We start from the raw sequence: 19,798 nt of genomic DNA on the forward strand, positions 1-19,798 counted from the left end.
CTCCACCATTGTCCAAATGTCATTTTATGAAACAGACTATCAAAATGGACTCAGAACTGGTCCCCATCGCCTTCCATTTCTGGCCCATTCCTCTCCCATCCATTCTCACACAGGATCAAGAGTTATTCGTATAAAATATAAATCAGAATATATAACTCAAAAAAAAAAAGAATATATAACTCCCCTACTAACAACCTATCAGTAGCTTCTGTTCCTGCTACTTGCCCCAGCATGTCAGGCTCCTGTCTTTCTCCCCAGCACATCTCAGACTATGTTCCGTCCTTCTCCCTCTACAGCCTCATGCTGGTCCCCTGTCAGTCCTAGAATACACAGAGCTCTCCCACCTGGGAGCCTTGAGCACAATATTCCCTGAAATAGATATCTCACCACTTCTTGTCTGGTAGATTCTTTCTTATCTTTACCTCCCTTCAAAATGTCAGTTTCTCTGAAAAGCCTTTTACAGATAAGCCATTGATTTCTAAAGCAGTATCATATTTACTTCTTTCATTTAATGCTTTACCTGTTTATGGCCTGTCTCACTTACTAAAATGTAAGTTCTGTAAGAATGAGGAGCCAGTCTATCTTTTTCAAAATATATCCTCAGCAGGTAGACTAATCATAGGAAGAAGGTGATTGGATGAATAAATGAATGAATGAAATAAGCTAAGGATTAAGTATTTTATTTGATTCCCTGGTACATGTAAACCCACAATTATGAGTTTAGCACTAAGTATTTTATTTGATTCCCTGGGACATGTAAACCCACAATTATGAGTTTCGCACACAAAATGATTAAAATAATGTCATGAAATATGTTATGATTAAACCTGCAGAAAAATCATAGGCAGCTTCTTAAAAAAATCATAGTGATGTATATCCTCCAACGCTAGGTGGTTTTTATATGCATAAAACATGTTTTGACTAATGAATACTTTTTCATCAAAAATGGTCAATATTTTTAGAAGTTTTTTTTTCTTCCTGGCTAATCAAGTTTACCAAAATATTAAAGCAAGTTTATATTAATAAAAACAAGGGCGGATCCCTGGGTGGCTCAGCAGTTTAGCATCTTTGGCCCAGGGCGTGATCCTGGAGACCTGGGATCGGGTCCCACATCGGGCTCCCTGGTGGAGCCTGCTTCTCCCTCTGCTTGTGGCTCTGCCTCTCTCTCTCTCTCTGTGTCTCTCATGAATAATCAAATAAAATGTTAAAAAATATATAAAAAAATAAAAACACGGGCAATTTGAGTTTTGAGTTATTTAATAAATATTTTTAAATGTGCTACAGACTATTTGGATTTTAATTCAAGTTCCAATGTTAACTATTGATGTAACATTTTTCTAGCTATGTAGTATCTGTATAAAATGAATGACTTTGCACATTGTAGGTATTCAGTGATTTACCTGGAATTTTTTACATATATACTTAGTTAGACAAGGTAGATTCAATATTTTTTTTTTTTTTAAATATGGAACGCTTCACGAATTTGCGTGTCATCCTTGTGCAGGGGCCATGCTAATCTTCTCTGTATTGTTCCAATTTTAGTATATGTGCTGCCGAAGCGAGCACAGATTCAATATTTTTAAGAAAATAATTAATGCAAGCCAATATTTGTTAGGTATGAAACATAGGAAAATTATTGAACATAATTACAGCTTAGTTTCCACTTGTGTAAGATGAATCTAATAATAATATCCACCCAACAAGGTGATCATGATGATTAAATAAAATATCATATATAAATACTTAAACTGGGGGCAGAGGGCTTTGTACATGTCTGTGGGTATTATTGTTTTCACCATTCAAAAGCAAATCAAGTGAAGCTGCAGTGGGAATCTTCCAGACCCAACATCTGATGGCAAATAAATGATTTTTTGTACATTCAGTTTTGGTTCAATGTTAACAACTGAGTTTAATACAAAAATACAAAGATAAATTAAAGCTGAGATTGTCTTATAGTTTTTTACATTGATGTATGAAAAACTCTAGATAGTAGGAAAACTTTGTAAAAGAAAAACATTTTTACATGTTAAAAATTATATAGCTTGGTGTAATAATAGCATTACTTCTAATAATATAAGTTATCACATTTAGAAAGTTTATTTTTGTTCTCTCAACCACTGATTTAATAAAGTACTTTTTTGATTAATGTATTCATGCCAATTAGATTTAAAATCTCTATATTTTCTTTAAATACTGCTTCATGAGTGGAAAGATTTACTTGAAGCAAAAATGTGTTTAGAGACATCTGGCTAACTCAATTAGTAGAGCATGTGACTCTTGATCTCAGGGTTTTAGGTTCAAGCCCCGTGATTACTTAAAAATAAAATATTTTTATAAAAGAATGTTTGAATACTGTCTTTCAAGAGTGAAATTTTAACCCAAAATACTTACAAAATAATCTATTTTTGTTTATCTCAAATGTATCATTTATGATTTTTGAAAAAAAAAATGTTTCTTACATTTCCAGGAACACTTTATATAAAAAACACAAAGCTATTGTGTAAAAATTGTGTACAATCTTGAATTCTATTAATAATTATGGAGGCATATCTAATGTATATGAATATATATACATATGTGTATATAATCATCATAAGAGTGATTTAGTTAACTCTTCCTTATTATAAAAATGGATATTTAGCAACATTTTTTGAGTTTCTTGAGTTTTGAAATACTCTCAGGACTTACACAGAACAAGATATCTTGGAACAGAAATTAACTAACTGCAATTTTAAAATCTTTTAATAATATATGGAGCATAGCTATATGATGTGAATGCCAAACACTACAAAAGAAATGTCTTCATGTAGTCATTAAGGCATATAAAATATGCATTTACAACTTTTTAAATATTTATTTTGAATGTAATATATGTCTTGTAGATTCCTGCTGCCATTTTACAAAGGATTATATTGAAAGAATAAAAAGTTTTTATGGAGAATTCACATGATATTCGTGGATACAAAAGTAATCTTGGCCCAATTTTCAAAGTAAAACTTAAATCTTATTTTAATTATCTTAACTGTGCTCAGGTATGCACAGTACAAAACTTACTATTGTAAAAGAAAAATTATGCTTCTCGTTAATGGCATTGTTTCCTCAGGAGTTTTGAATGTCTTTATGAAGCAACAGTAATCAAAGTAGGAACACTCATTGCCCACTATAGGAAGGAAACAAAATCAATTGCTGGGCAATTCTAAGCACTTTCCATTAAAGAAATTGTCAGTTACATTGATGGAGGTCATATCACATACAGCTACACTCTGTAATCTCTATCAGATGATATTAGGTACTATGAGGAATAGAGTGGCAAAGGATGTTATTTGTTAACAAACTTTTGCTGTTGTTGTTGTTAGCAAATGTTTTAAACAGACCAATACTATTAGTGTAAATGTATTTGAATATATTTTATTTATGTGTATGGATATCCAATGATGTGACATCCCTTAGGGGTGCTGCTGTAGAGGTAGTTAGGTGTAGTTTCACTGAATATATCAAACAAAATTGATAAAGGTAACTTTCCATCTACTGGTAGATGAAATTATACTCTAGTTTGTATGTAACTTTCCATCTACTGATAGACGAAATTATACTCTAGTTTGTATGTTTTCATTCTCTAAAAACATTGTTTAGAATTCTCTTTTTTGTTAGAAGTATTGAGGCTACTGGAGTTGTAGCAAATATGAAGTGACTAACATTTAACTCATTCAAATATGTTCTAAAAATGCCTTCATTATAAAAATGGTAATGTGTTAATTGAATTTAATTCAAGTCAAAACTACAAAATCCATACTTTATGATTCATTCACATAGTTTCTTTGCATTTCAGCTGAGGCATAAGTTACTCTGTAAAAAGTATACTTAGAAACTAGGGTCATTCTGTAATTATTTTTGAAAGGCTGACTTTATAGTGGAAACATGTATTTACAAAATTGGATTTTAATGAAATTCGTTCTAATCAGTTTTGGTCATAGACTCATTACATGTATCATATATCATACAATGGATATTCAAAAAGTAATAATCATAAACATAAGTGGCTAGCATGTATGTTTTGTTGGTAATATCTCTATTTGTATTTCTTTATAAAAAGAGTAATACAAGTGTCTTACCATGAAATATTCTAGTTTTTTGCCAAAATATTTATAACATTGTGAGGTGCTATATAATTGACTTAGTCATAATTTGTATTGCTTATTATCCATCCCTTCTCTACCAGAAGGAAAACTCCATGAGGTTGGAGATTTTTATATGCATTATTCATTGGCATATCCTAAGTATCTAGAACAGAGTATATAATATAATAGATATGCGATAAATATGAATACTTGAATGAAATAATGTAAGTGGCTTTATTCTGACAAAATTATCAGATTTTCATGAAATAAATGAACTTTTAGAAATGCTATATTTTAATACTTGATATAAATTGATAAACAGGACATACCAATATTATTGCAGAAAATTAAAATGTTTTTATTATCTTCCTTTAAAAAACAGTACTAGAGGAATATGGTAACATTATTTATTTCAAATTGTACCAAAATCTTTAACTGACAGAAAATGAGTGATAATCATAATAATAGCAATAATAATCATAGCAGTAATAGTAGTAATAAAATATGAACTCATATAAATAAAGAAAACAGGAGAAAAATAGCAGATAGGGATGGCTACATTTCTAGAGATAACAATTGTGGATGAAAAAGTAGGGACGCTGAGTACTAAGTGCCTGGAGCACGGACATGTCATGCAGGTCCCCCTAAAGGAAGTGCCTTGGAAAGGTGAGGAAAATAGAAAGGTGGCTGAAGAAACTAGAATCTTCTATACATATTCTTGGTTTTATACTGCCAGGTAACTAAACTCCTAGCATCTGATGACTGGAGGTTTTTATACTGGAAAACAACTCCTGTCCTAGAAGAAGTGATCTCCAAGAAACTAGGCCATGCTGAGTAATATGCAGAAATCAGAGAAATTAAGAGAAGAGATTCTGTGTACTAGTTAGAGAGGCCCTGCTATTTATCTATTACCACTTGGTTCCCATGAAGATGACAATAGTCTTATAGCCCTCAGAAAGAAATTGGAAAATTGTTCTATGAGTAGACTGAGACATTCAAGAGAAAAGACTTGTAGATAAGGACATTTATGAACTATCCCTCAAAGTGAATGGATCAACCTACAGTTAATATTTACAATTCCTTCAGAAGTTAAAAAGTATAAAGCAGGTATGCATGCTGGATGGATAAGATGGATAAATTTTTGAATCTATTATGCTGAAATAAAAAATATTTCTACTTTCTGAATAAGTTTACCAGGAACCTAAAATTCATCAAAAAATAGTCTATTAAAAAACATACCTTGGAGATAATTTTTTGTTATTTTCAAAATTTAATATAAATATTTTGAAAATTACCTGTATAATAAAAATAAATTAATACCCCTAAGTTATAACTTTACATCCTTAATTCCTTTCATGGACACTCCCAAGCCCCCAGTATCTAAGCCTTCCTGCTCATTTCCTCTCTCCCTTCTTCCATCCATCCTTTCCCTTCTTTTTTTTTTCTTCTTCTGTCTCAGCCTCTCACTTCTTACTGATCTTAAACTTCTTCATGTTGTAAATAGAGGCATATTCAGAATACATGAAGTATTGAAGGCATACGATACTAATTTCTGGAGGAATTAGGTCAGTAGAGCACAATGTCTCAATAGTCACAAGCCCAGGCCTCAAGAAGGATTGGGCTTTAGTTCAGGAAATCATAGCAGAAAAAAACAAAAAAACAAACAAACAAAAAAAAACCAGGGATCTGGTTTTGGTGATCATTAATCAGGTGATTCACCTTCTTTCTGTCTCCATCTATTCCTATAACCATTACAGCCTGCTGTCTCTCCCTTTTTTGATTTGTACTTAAACCAGCTGGAGTAAAGTCTTTTTGTATTTATTAATCACTCAAAATAAAGCATGTCATTGACCAGATACACCACTTCTGAACTCCTGCGCTAGCATACTTAAGGCATAAAAGCTCCACCAAATAGTATGTTTTATTGGCCAACTAGCTAACTATGCAAACACTCTTCCTCAAATAACCCTGATTCTATCTAGATCTTGATTCCATGAAATTCATGTAGTTTACTACTCCTTTTCAACTATCTGCTAAATGACTTATATATCCATCTGAGACTTTTTCTAGTTCTAAATTATGAGAGGAGATTGTGTTATATATGGGGTACTTTGAGATTATGTGGTAATGGTGCCAAAGGCCATATGCAGAATGTACCTTGAAATTATTTAGTTATTTGAAATTCTATCTGAAAAACAGAAATACAAAAAAAATTACTATGATTTAAAATTGTGCTCTGTCATATATTTCCTTTTAAGTTGTCCTTATCAGGCAGCTACTAATCATTTTGTATTAGTACTTTGGTTTTCAATCAGTTCATTTATTGACATTTATATCTGTGTGTGTGTGTGTGTAGTGTGTGTATTTGTATATGTGTGTGTATGTGTGAAATAACACACCCAAATATTGAACTTGATTACTTACATTGCAAAACCCTGAGAAAGAATGATGACTTCTTTGTGTCATTTACTGCACCATTGTGCACACTTAGTACTCACAAATTAAAAAATAATAGTAATAAAAAATTTATGTAATAAAAATGGTCACAGAGGGGAGACCGGCAGTAGGATAATAGAGCCCAGTAATAATAATTGATGTAATCTAGTCTCCGGATGAACATGTCATTTTCTGTCTCTTTTGCCCTCAAGAGCCTCTTAAAATTATTCAGGTGAAGTCTGACTCACATAACTCCAAAGATATGTAAATGTGAAGATTTATAGTCTAAGTTTGATGTAAGTAATGGGTCAGTGCACATCTGGGAAAAAAGCACAAAAGAAATGAGGCCAAGGTGCATTATTTGTCATTTAATGTCATTTTTTTGCCCATTTATTAAATCTGCATTGGGTGGCTATATCACACTGAGGATAGAAGTCTCCAGGCTCCCAGGGGAGCATCTGTCCCAGAGAGGGGATGTCCTGAGGGTTTACTTGGGGGAGAGTGAGAAGGAGATGAAAAAGCTCAAAAACTTAACAAGGTTGTCCAGATCTTGCTCTGTACATTTGTATAACATCCCTGGATTGGGAATTCTTCCTGCAACTCAGGGCTGTTTTCTTTCAAGCTGAGTGTAATTTTAGATTTCTATGAGCACACGCTATATATGTACATATTCAGGATACTGTCTCAGTTCAAATCAGGGTGCTCTATGCAAGATAGTTAAATACCAGCTTAAATACTTTTTGGCCAAACTGGAAAAAAGAAAGAAGGAAAGAGAAAGAAGAAAGAAAGAAAAAAAAAGAAAGAGAGGGAGGGAGGGAAGGAAAGAAGGAAAAAGAAGGAAAGAAAGAAAGAAAAGAAAGGACATTGTTATAGTAGAGATTTTAAAATAGATGTGGAAGACATAGTGAGACAGGGATTGGATTTTACTTAAGCCAGTTTGGGAGCTGGTAAGGGAAGCAGGAGACTTCACAGTTTTCCTGGGTAGTTATAGGAACCTAAGAAGTAAAAGAGAGGAAGGGCATACCTAAGAGTAGCCTTGAATAAAGACATGTAAGTAAATGTGTGTGCTGTGTAAACTGCAAATGAATCAGGGGGGCTAGAATACTGGATAGATCCAGAGGAACAGTTGCGAAGAAGTTTGAAAAAATAGTCTCAAGTAATATTGTAAAAAGCCCTAAAAGCCAGGCTCAAGAGTTTATAATAAATGGAGTGCCTTGATAAAATTTAAGTGGAAGATCATTTCAATCATATGTGAATTTTGAAAGTTTATTTCTGACAATATGTAGAAGACAAATGGGGAGCCGAAGAGACAGAGATTAAAGTTGTATGAGCTGAGTAGGCCTGAGTGTGCTCTGGAAGTGAAGATAGAGGTGAAAGGGTGAAAACTACAGGACTTAAAAGGATTGAGTTGGACGATAAGGGAGGATAAAGAGCAGAGATGAGTTCAGTTTTCTAGCAACTGTGTGTGAAATCAGTCACTGAAATGGATAACATAGATTTAGAGATGGAGGGAGGAAAATAAGGAGTTTATTTATTAGACTTTGTCAGATTGCAATACTGTAATACTCAGAAAACCTCAGATAATAGGCAACCTTGAAAAAATAATGAATAGAAATCATATCATCAGGACCCATAGAGAAAAGGCAATTGATGATCAGGTCATAAGAAGTCAAATGGTCTGCTTGATTCACTACAGTATGATGGAGATTTGCCTTATCTGGATTACTCACTTTATTCCTCCTGTGGCTCTTATTCTCATTATACCTTTTAATGTAACATCTCTGGTCATTGTACTTTAAGAATAAAACACAAAGAAAATATAATTTGGAAATTGTAGCCATCAACTAAAAGTGCAAAGGAGAGTCCAAGTCAAAAGGATTCTGAATTGAAAGTGGTTTTCTGTGTCTCTCTACACATAGCCTAGGAGACTCAATAACTTTGTATAGAGTCAAAACAACTCAAGCTGATGGATACGTATAGGTTTATTCATTTATCAAATAAATAAATATAGATCTGCTCTGAAGTTGCTAAAAGAATTGCACAATGTACCATATATATTGAAAATATTTAAATGTAGTCCAAACTTACTTCAATTAAATCTTACATCTCAAAATGTGATTGTAGAATAACGCAACCCCCCCAAATTGTACATATACTTATTCCAAGAACTAATCAATATATTATGTTAGGTGGCAAGAGGGGTTTAAAGTTGTAGATGGAATTAATTTTGCTTATCAGCAGACCTTGAGATGTGGCGATTATCCTGGGTTATCTGGGTAGGCCTAATAAAATCTCAGAGTCCTTATAAGAGACAAGTGGGAGGTAAGAGAGTCAATGTCACTTTGATACAGTGTGGGAAAGACTCAACTAGTCATTGCTGGCTCTTAAAATGGAAGGGGCCCACAAGTCAAGGAATGCATGCAACTTCTAGGAGCTAAAATAGGAGGGCGGGGGTGGAAAGTAAGAACCAAATCTAGTCTAGCGTCTTCATAAAAGAATATGATGTTATAGAGCCTCTGTTTTTATCTCAGTGAGATCCATTTGAACTTTGGACTTCCAGAACGAAGATAATAAATTTGTGGGGTTTTTTTCCAGTCACTAACTTTCTGGTTATCTAACAGCAATAAGAATAGCGGCCATTCTGTGTTGTTTGTTTTTTTTTTTTAAGATTTTATTTATCTATTTGATATAGAGAGAGTGTACAAATGATTTTCATGTGTTATTTGAGGGTATCAATTATCAAATAAAATGTCTGCATCACACATGACAAGCTGTTTCTGTAGGTTTAATTTTTGAATGGAAAGCTTCTTACTTTGCCTTTGATCATCTCATGTACCATCATCTTTATTGAACATGGAGGAATCATTTAATAACTAAACTCCAGATAGAATTTTAAGACAGATATTATGCAACTCTGTATGCCTTAGAACTAAAACAATTTGCAGTATTCCAAAAATTGATCAATGGTGTAAAAAATGTATGTCTGTTGTTAGAAGGCTAATAAATGATAAATGATTAGCCCTATTATGGAGCATCTAAAATGGCTTCCAATCAGCTTTATCCCCTGGATTTCATAAATAGAGCAATCCAGTGCCCTTGTGTGAAAGCTAGACCAAGGAACTCACTTCCAATGCAAAGAACATAGGAAAAAGTGATAGGATGTCAGTTCTCTCTCTCTCTCTCTCTCTCTCTCTTTGTATATTTTTTTGTTGGAGTTCGATTTGCCAAAATATAGTATAACACCCAGTGCTCATCCCGTCCAGTGGCCCCCTCAGGGCCCATCACCCAGTCACCCCAACCCCCCGCCCACCTCCTCTTCTACTACCCCTTGTTCATTTCCCAGAGTTAGGAGTCTCTCATGTTCTGTCTCCCTCTCTGATATTTCCCACTCATTTTCTCTCCTTTCCCCTTTATTCCCTTTCACTATCTTTTATATTCCCCAAATGAATGAGACCATGTAATGTTTGTCCTTCTCTGATTGACTTACTGCACTCAGCATAATACCTTCCAGTTCCATCCACATCCACACAAATGGTGGGTGTTTGTCGTTTCTGATGGCTGAGGAATATTCCATTGTATACATAAACCACATCTTCTTTATCCATTCATCTGTCGATGGACACCGAGGCTCCTTCCACAGTTTGGCTATTGTGGACATTGCTGCTATAAACATTGGGGTGCAGGTGTCCCGGCGTTTCATTGCATCTGAATCTTTGGGGTAAATCCCCAGCAGTGCAATCGCTGGGTCGTAGGGCAGATCTATTTTTAAGTCTTTGAGGAACCTCCACACAGTTTTCCAGAGTGGCTGCACCAGTTCACATTCCCACCAACAGTGCAAGAGGGTTCCTCTTTCTCCACATCCTCTCCAACATTTATTGTTTCCTGTCTTGTTCATTTTCCCCATTCTCATTGGTGTGAGGTGGTATCTCGTTGTGGTTTGGATTTGTATTTCCCTGATGGCAAGTGATGCGGAGCATTTTCTCATGGGCTTGTTGGCCATGTGTAGGTCTTCTTTGGTGAAATTTCTGTTCATGTCTTCTGCCCATTTCCTGATTGGATTGTTTGTTTCTTTGCTGTTGAGTTTAATAAGTTCTTTCTAGATCTTGGATACTAGCCCTTTATCTGATAGGTCATTCGCACATCTCTTCTCCCATTCTGTAGGTTGTCTTTTAGTTGTGTTGACTGTTTCTTTTGCTGTGCAGAAACTTTTTATCTTGATTAAGTCCTAATAGTTCATTTTTGCTTTTGTTTCCCTTGCTTTCATAGATGTGTCTTCCAAGAAGTTGTTGTCAGTTCCCCTGCAATGTACCTTTTAAGTCGGTCAGCTGCCTAAAAAGAGATTCATGGGGCACGTGAATCTGGCCAAGGCCAGTGAAAACCTGAATCCTGGCAAAAAACAACAAGTAAGTGAGCTTGGGAGTAGAACCTCTTTCACTTACGCCTTGTGATGACTGCGGTCCCAGCCAGCCCTTTGATTGTAGCCTCAAGAGAGATCCTGTACCAAAGAACCCAGTTTAGCTATGTCTGAATCCCTGATTTACAGAAACTGTAAGGTCCTATCCATTGTTTTAAAAAGTAATATTTCCAGGTAATTTGTGATGCAATAATAAATTGGTAATGCAGTGACTTAAATACATGAAGAGTAAATGCTACAGCATATATAGAAATTCGAGTGGATTTGGAGCCCCAATATTTTGATGCTGTCTTATATTAAAAAGATTTAGTTCTGTAGATAGAACTGTAACCAAACTCTCATTGTCTAATATTTTATATTAAAAAGGCTAAATATATTATTTGCTTTCTTTTACTTCCAAGTTCTATTTTCCAGTCTTTAAAGATTTGTAAGTACGACTTGAGCCCAGTAGGAAATGGCAGATGGGGCACCTGGGTGGCTCAGTCAGCTAAGCATCTGCCTTCAGCTCAGGTCATGATCCTGGAGTTCCAGGATTGAGCCCCACATCCCTGCTGAGCTGGGAGCCTGCTTCTCCCTCTCACTCTGATAATCCTCCTGCTTTTGCTCTCTCTCTCTCTCTCTGTGTCAAATAAATTAATAAAAAAATCTTTAAAAATAAATAAAAAATTGAAAAAGGAAATGACAGACAAGGGAAAAGATGAAGGATGAGGAGGTACCAATTATTAGACTAAATTGTGTGGGTAATGTCTCAAGAATTTTCTCCTATCCCACCTTGATAAGCTCAGAGCCTAACTGAATATATCTGGGTATAGCTTTCTGAATAAACAATTTAGGGATAATTTTGTATTAGTCAGCATGACCCAGACACTGAAATGATTTGATCTCCAGCATTGCTAAAATTCATCTTTTTAAGAGAAAAAAATAATAGGTTGTAATAATAATGATACCCTGCTTTCTCTGAGTTCTTTGAAGCAAAAGTGCCCATGAAAGACAGCCCCTCTTCAAATACAGGAACTTTAGGAGAGAGGTCCCACTGTAAGGAGTAAGAATGGGCAATGCAGGGTGGAAGATCTGGTCAGAAAGAGGGACTGCAGGATAGTGGAAGTAGGACAAAGAGAGGTGTATTTTCCCATGGATCATATATGGACCCAGAAAAAGTCCAAGTAGGTCATTTTGAAAAGAACCATAACACAAGATAATTATCTTCCCAGGTTAATCATCTTAAGCCTAAGGATCTAGAGATGCCATTAGATTCAGAAAGTACTAAATAAAAGTGAGCAAATTTAAGAGAAGCATTATCTGTAAAAGAAGAGGATTCTTCAACAACTGAAATGAAAGTTTGCTTGGAAATTTTTATTATTTGAAACTGATCAAAGTGACCCATTGAAATAACAATATAAGTACAACAACAACAACAATAGTGTCACTTTTAATTTGGTGCAAACCTCTTATAAAATTTGTTGGGATTATTTAACAGTAATTTCATGTTAAATCTTGACATTTTAGTCAGTCTCAATTTTATTTTGTCAACTTTTTGGTATCTTAACTCTTTTAACCAGTATAGATATGATTAAGATCAAACAGTTATTTTTTAATAGTATAATGTAAAGCTTATTGAACACCAGGTTTATTTTATGTAAGAGTTCATGACTGAAGTGGAAAATTCAAAAAAGAGTTATTTCCTATAAATAAATTTTTACAGGAATAGGCCATCTGCAGACCAAAAAATATAAAGATTCAGACTACAGAGGGTCAATATCTGACCTTTTCTACACTAACACGGCTTTGAAGAATCAATATTTTTCATTTTCTTTACCTAAAAGGAAAGCACTATGTTAGTACCCAGAGACATGCTGTCTGGATCTATTACTGTGGTTGTATTCCTAAAGTATACTTTCATATTAATAATTTAAAAAGCACTCTCAAGTTTCTTAGAAATACTTCTCCTTTAAACAAGAAAAATAAAGTCATGAAAATGATTATATTTTTGGAAAAGTAAAAACTCTGCTAAAGATGTGGAATACAAAACATTTGTTAACAATTGTAGCAAGGAAACATGTAAGAATATTATAGTCTGTTGCTACTGAATGATTGATGGACATTGCTTGAAAATATACTATTAGATATTCAGGAACAACTAGGCTTAACACACAAATAGAGAGGTCTTTGGAAAGAACCTTCTCCCAATTTTAGAGAAACTTATCTATCATCTTATCTCTATCCAATCCAATCAAATTTATCTATCCTCTTATCTCTATCTATCTAATCAAATCATAGAACCATCTTTCCAAATTAAACAGGTTTGGAATACTATGTAAATGTTATTCCTATCATTTGTCAATTCACTGGACAATCACATGACACAATGTGATGACACATTCAGAGTGCAAAATGATATAGACACTAGGATCCCATTTGTTAAATATGTGTATATAAATTCATATGTGTATTTTGTATAGGTGTGAACCAAACATTTACTCTTTGTATCTGTTTTGCAACACAGAATTTTATTTATATTTTATAATTTTTTTACATTCTAAATTTTCTACAATGAATATGTGCACACACACAGACATAGAATTTTATTTTATTATTATAAAAGCCAATACATGTTCAAGAACAGAACGAGATAGCTTTCAAAAAGAGAAATTTGAGCCAATTATAATTATCATAATCAAATGAATAGTACTATAACTTGCATTTTCACATATTTTCCAAATATACAATATAGTACTGTGCTTTAGTAATGTGAACATTTTCTAGATTTGTCAGAAGTCACAGATATGCTGTTATGTCTCATCTATCCTGCCTACAGTCCAAGTACTAATGAAATGACTAACATTTCAAGAGTATTGCAAAGTCAAATTGATTAGATTTAGCTCAGGTATACGAAACTAAGAAAACTGGGGAGATGCTGTTTAATAACAAATATTGCTTTAAAAATATGTAATTATGTAGTTAACACAGATTCATTGTCTTCATTTACCACACCTAAGCCATGAAATGTCCCATAAAGAACTAGATAAATTTTTTTTAAGTAAATTTTTTTTTTTAAGATTTTATTTATTTATTCTTGAGAGACACAGAGGCAGAGACATAGGCAGAGGGAGAAGCAGGCTTCATGCAGGGAGCCCAATGTGGGACTCGATCCCAGGACTCCAGGATCACACCCTGGGCCAAAGGCAGACGCTTAACCACTGAGCCACCTGGGCGTCCCTTGAGCACATATTTCAACAAGTAATGTCTCAACTTATTTAATCTGTCCGCAAATGGTTTCAAAACAGTAAATTATCCTGGCTCGCTTACATCTCACCTTTCATCGGCCTCTGACCTGGAGCAGCTCCTATTCTTTCCCTTTTCTATTCTTGGGGTAGTGACAATGATAGAGGGGGAAGGAGAGGCAAAAGGCGAAATAGCAGAGGAAAGAAAGGGAGAAGAAAAACAAAAAGAATAAGATGGAGGAGGAGAAGTGGTATAAGAAAAGGGGAGGGCGAAGGAGAAGGAGAATGAAGAGAAAAAGAGAAAGAAAAAGAAACAGCCCTTCAATGCAACATGCCTGGCATGATAGTAGGCTATTTATAGAAATTATGTTGTTCATTCTAATAGCCATGTACAGATGGTGTAAATTTTTGAATTTGACAGGTGATAAAATCAACATTAACAGAGAATCTAAATACGTTGGTAAGTTTCACATCTGCTACAACTACAGTCAGATCCTAGGCATCTGACCCCAAAAGGCTTCCCACTTTATTGCCTTGAATTTTCATGTCTCTTCCCTCCATCCCTCCGGTTCTTACCTCCCTATTTCCACTTTCACTAATGTGAGCTACCTGCACAGAAGAGCACAGTTACAGGGTCACAGCTCTATAAAATGACTGACTCTTTGCCATCTATTCTGGATTTCCATCTCATGCAGATGCTAGAAATGTTCTGTTGCTTGGACCATTAAATATTTGTGTGTTTTTTTTGTGCATACTTTAAACAAAATACAATTTTTAAAAATTCACTTTAAAGATTCGTATTTACACTTTAAAATTTTTTCATATTTACAAATAAACCTGCTAGTATTAAACAAAGAGTTTAACCTCCAATTAACTTTATGAGATAAAATGGTCAATTGATGTAATTAATTTTCTGCATAATTATGTGAAAATTATTTTACATATTTTACTTTTCTGGGAGTCAAGTTTAGGGAAAATTTGATTAAATTCATCACCTAGGGACGCCTGGGTGGCTCAGCGGTTGGGTGCCTGCCTTTGGCTCAGGTCGTGATCCCTGGATCCGGGATCGAGTCCTGCATCAGGCTCCCTGCGAGGAGCCTGCTTCTCCCTCTGCTATGTCTCTGCCTCTCTTCTCAACCTGTGTCTCTCATGAATAAATAAATAAATATTTAAAAAAAAATTCATGACCTATTTACTTAATTTTCTGAATTTCATATTTTAATGTGCAGATTTTTTATTTTAGACAATTACAAAAAAGAGAAATGTTCAAGATAAAATCAATACACTATTAAGTCTTACAGGGAATTTAGCTGAAATATTTTCAGTTAAATTATATTATTAATATTCATTTGAAGAACTATATTAAGCATCTGATGTATCTCTAATAAAATTTTAATTATGTATTTTAAATTTTAAATGTTTAAGAAAAATGCACACACATAGCTTGAATTAATCTAATTAGACATCTAAATTTATTGCCTATAAAGGTATTGATTTTTCACTGTATATATTAAAATATGTCATTTTCACACACCAGTCACATCCTTTTATGGTATTTAACAAGCTAATCTAAGAAGCTGTGCCTTCAGCTTGATTCTATTTCAAGCCATCTATCTAGTTTCTTTGAAGGAAATAAACATCTAGACATTATGTTAACAACATCTTACTTAAATAGAGAATTTTACATAGAATTCTAGCCTATGGTTATATCGATATGATAACTGTTACAATTATTGCCATATCCTCCTCCTCTACATTAGATTCATTTATCAAAATTTGGCGTATCATATGTTATCTGACCTGGTTTTTTTAATAAAATTTAAGTTATATTCATAGTTATTTATTAAAGAAAACTAAAATTTTGTTGATGTTCAATCAAGGCATTTTAGTTGTCAATTAATAATAAAGAAAACTTGAAATAAAACTTATTTTAGCATGATAAAATTTTTTGCTATAGTTTACAAAAGACTATAGAATATAAATAATTGTTTGCTTTCCAAATATGCCAAACTTGTTACTCAGACCTGATACTAATATTGAGTAAAATAAATGGAAACCTTGAACCAAATCTATAATAATTAGATGACATCATGAATTATTGCATAATTATTTAATCATCATGAAACTATGCTTTGATTACTTTTTTATTTAAGTAAGTTGGCTGAATTGTTAAAATCAATATGTTTAGAGTATATATCAATATTCAATATCGAAGATAATAATTCAGGGAAGAAAAAAATTTAGTCCATATTCAATCAAGGACTTAAACACTTTTCTCTCTTAAAAAAAAAAAAAAGATTTATTTGAGAGAGAAAAAGAGAGAGGGAACATGCGTGAGTTGAGGAGGAGCAGAAGGAGAGGGAGAGAGAGAATCTCAAGCAGGATCCCTACTGAGCACAGAGTCTGAGAAGGGGCTCTGAGATCATGACCTGAGTCAAAATCATGATTTGGATGATTAACCACCTGAGCCACCCAGGATCCTCCAGGTTTCTTTTTTTGAGCTTTAGTTGCAAAAATTACAAACTAAAACATTTCTTTAATAATATAAATGTTCTTCTGCTGAGTTCTCTGATACATTCTATTGTCCTTTGGTTTGGGTTTGGGTTTGGTTTTGGCTACAAAATGCTCACCTTCACAAAGTTAACAAATGACATGACGTATATACATATATGTTCATTTATCTATATGTAAATACTCAAGCATGCTTATTGTTTGTTCAGATTTAGTAAGAGCACAGTTTCATCAGATAACAAATGCCATTTAGTTTTGGATGATGCCCTATCAGTAACAAATTATTAAGGAAAGTCAAGGACTTCAAATTTAATATTCTCAGAAATAGAAAAATCTCTAGTACCTCAAAGAATATAAGCCTGAGACAAGACAATAACCAAGTTATTTTGGTTGTTTGAATTGGCAGCTAAAAACAGAGAGCCTTCTTTAGATACTACCAGACAAATAAAAGCTTCTGTAAAACCATTAAAGCTTCACTAGGGAAGAGCTGAGCGGTGGGAGTGTTAGAATCACAGCAGGAGATTCAACTCAGTCCAATTTATCCTGGTGCTTTAAAAATGGCATTGATCTTATGTAGCAGATGTGTTTCTTGGTTATTTTGGGTTTCTCCACTATCAAAAGCTTCCCAATCTTAAATCAAAACTTTACCCTCTCACATTGGAAGCCCTATCGTGATTGACCCTCCCTGCCTTTCCAGTGCCTTTACTGGCACCAGAATTTCTAGCCTTCTCTATTTTTTCTGCTTCTACTCCTACTACGTGTTTTTAATTTCTTGCTCAAGGCATTCAGAGTCTTCAGCGCTGTCTTTTTGTTGTGCATTGAAGCCATCATGCCTCTTTCCCCTGGTACTTCCAGTTAGAGATTCCTCAAGGATAGACTTTCATATCTAGCATTTGGAAGTAAAGAATAAAGCAGAACCAATAATGAGATGTAAGATTCACTGATACACAATTTCACGTTGGCAAGGTTCATCTCAAAGAAAACTGTGAAGAGAATATCTATGTTTGGGTTTTATTTCTTCTTCCACGATGAAGAAATGTTCTCTAACCTGTGCTCTCCACTCCTTTTCCTGCCTCTTTCTCTGGAGAGCAACCTGGCAGATTCACACTTTTCTCTAACTCTGACTCAAATGTCACAAACCCGCAGGCACATCCTAAGTGTTATTTGAGCCTTTTGCATATACTTGCATTAGCATGTATCTCACTCTTTAACAATAACTTGTATATATTTCTGCCTCCACCACATGATTTTGAGCTCTTAAAGCACAGGGCATTTTTCTTACTGGCACAGTAATTATTAAAACACTGTTAAATGAATGAATGCACAAGTGAATTAATAAGGGTAGAAATTTGGCTTGAGGATGAAAATTTCTACAAGTGATTGTCTCATTACCTTCTGTATGCTCCCATGTATTTGTTATAGGAACAGCACATTTTATCCCTGTAGGAGACTGATTTTCATCAAAGGTTATACTCAGATGTTTTTATTATTGAGTCTTAAACCAATATTTTGAGTCTACATATTTAGCAGCAGTCACATAGCGCTGTTATACTTCTCATTCTGTAATCATTCACTTACCATCTAACACAATGTTGTAGTAGGACCAGATTTCATTTTTTCCAAAGTAAGAAAACAAAGAATCAATATTTATTACAGCATTAACAAAGTAAAACCCCATGTCCAGTGAAAAGAAATATATCCTCATTTTAAACCACTTTCAATTTAATAAGGTTCCAAAACCGCTGATGGTTCTACACCTCTTTTCTTCTATGTAGATGCATGTGGTGTGGTAGAAAGAAGTAGTTAGACATCTACAAAGATCAAATCAACCAAGTATGTAACAAGATTGCTTTATTATTTCTATCAAAATGATTACGTTGATCAGATTATTTAACCTTTTAAAGTGAATTACATCATCTGTAAAACAGACATTAAAAATGTCCATTTTATGATAGATGTACCAAATATGACTATATATGTTAAGCCTAGGGTAAAATAAAAAGCAAAATAGAAATTATTTCAATCCAAATTCTCACAGCAGTTATTTAGCTATTATTCATATATTATCTACAAATACTGTATTTTTTCAAGTATTACTTTTGTGTGTACTGTGACAGATTTATTGTCGCTCCTCTCCTTATATCCCCCTCCTTGTAGGCGATGTGTACATCACCACTTATTACCCTATAACAAGCAGTACCTTCCTTGTCCCCCACCCCCGACAGCTGGTTCAGACATGTGACTTGCCTTAGTCAATAAATATGAGCAACAGTGACAATGTGTCTTTCTCTGGCAGAAGCTTTAAGAGCCATGATGCTCATTTATTGCCCTCTTGCTCTTTCCCCTTTGTCATAAGAAAAGCATAACCTACTGGGAGCTGTTCCTTTAGCCTAGATTTTAGAATAAAGGAAAAGCAAGCAGTAGTAGTACAACTACCAATAACCCTTACATTTAACATGAGCAAGAAATAAGTCCTATTGCTCTAAATCATGGTGACACTATAATTTATCATTCAGACTAGGAATCGTTTGAGAATGAATGGTGTGCTATGAATGATTATCCCAAGACTACAGACAAACACATGGGTAGTCCTGGGCAAACAGGAAAAATAGGCATCTTAGCTCCATGAACAGAATTTATGGAGTTAAAAGTTCTACAGAACATCTACAAAAAAGGCTAAGTATCACTCCCAAATTTCTCTACCATCCCACCCATTCCCAATAAGGCCTTATGATCATTTTGGTGCCACCAATAGTATCTGTTAATATCACATTAATCTTTTTTTTATTTTATTTATTCCTGAGAGACACGGGGGTGGGGGGAGCAGAGACACAGGCAGAGGGAGAAGCAGGCTCCATGCAGGGAGCCCGACGTGGGACTAGATTCGGGGTCTCCAGGATCAGGCCCTGGACTGAAGGTGGCGCTAAAACCGCTGAGCCACCTGGGCTGCCCTATATTACATTAATTCTATAAATACTTCTCCCACTCACATATATATAATATATTATATTATATAATATATATATAATATTATAACATAATATATATATATATATTAGTTGATTTTCATTTCTTGTGTAATTTTTTCTCTGGAGTTC

General features: G+C 34.2%; 1 non-coding gene across 1 annotated transcript; it reads right to left on the bottom strand.

Annotated features, from left to right (window-relative positions):
* Positions 1–1,459: 1,459 nt before the first annotated feature.
* On the bottom strand, positions 1,460–1,566 carry LOC112915639 (U6 spliceosomal RNA). The gene has a single exon (XR_003234123.2). It is a non-coding gene; the product is annotated as a U6 spliceosomal RNA (small nuclear RNA).
* Between the last annotated feature and the right edge of the window lie 18,232 nt (positions 1,567–19,798).

This window comes from Vulpes vulpes, chromosome 14 (genome assembly GCF_048418805.1).
Source record: "Vulpes vulpes isolate BD-2025 chromosome 14, VulVul3, whole genome shotgun sequence".
NCBI lineage: Eukaryota > Metazoa > Chordata > Mammalia > Carnivora > Canidae > Vulpes > Vulpes vulpes.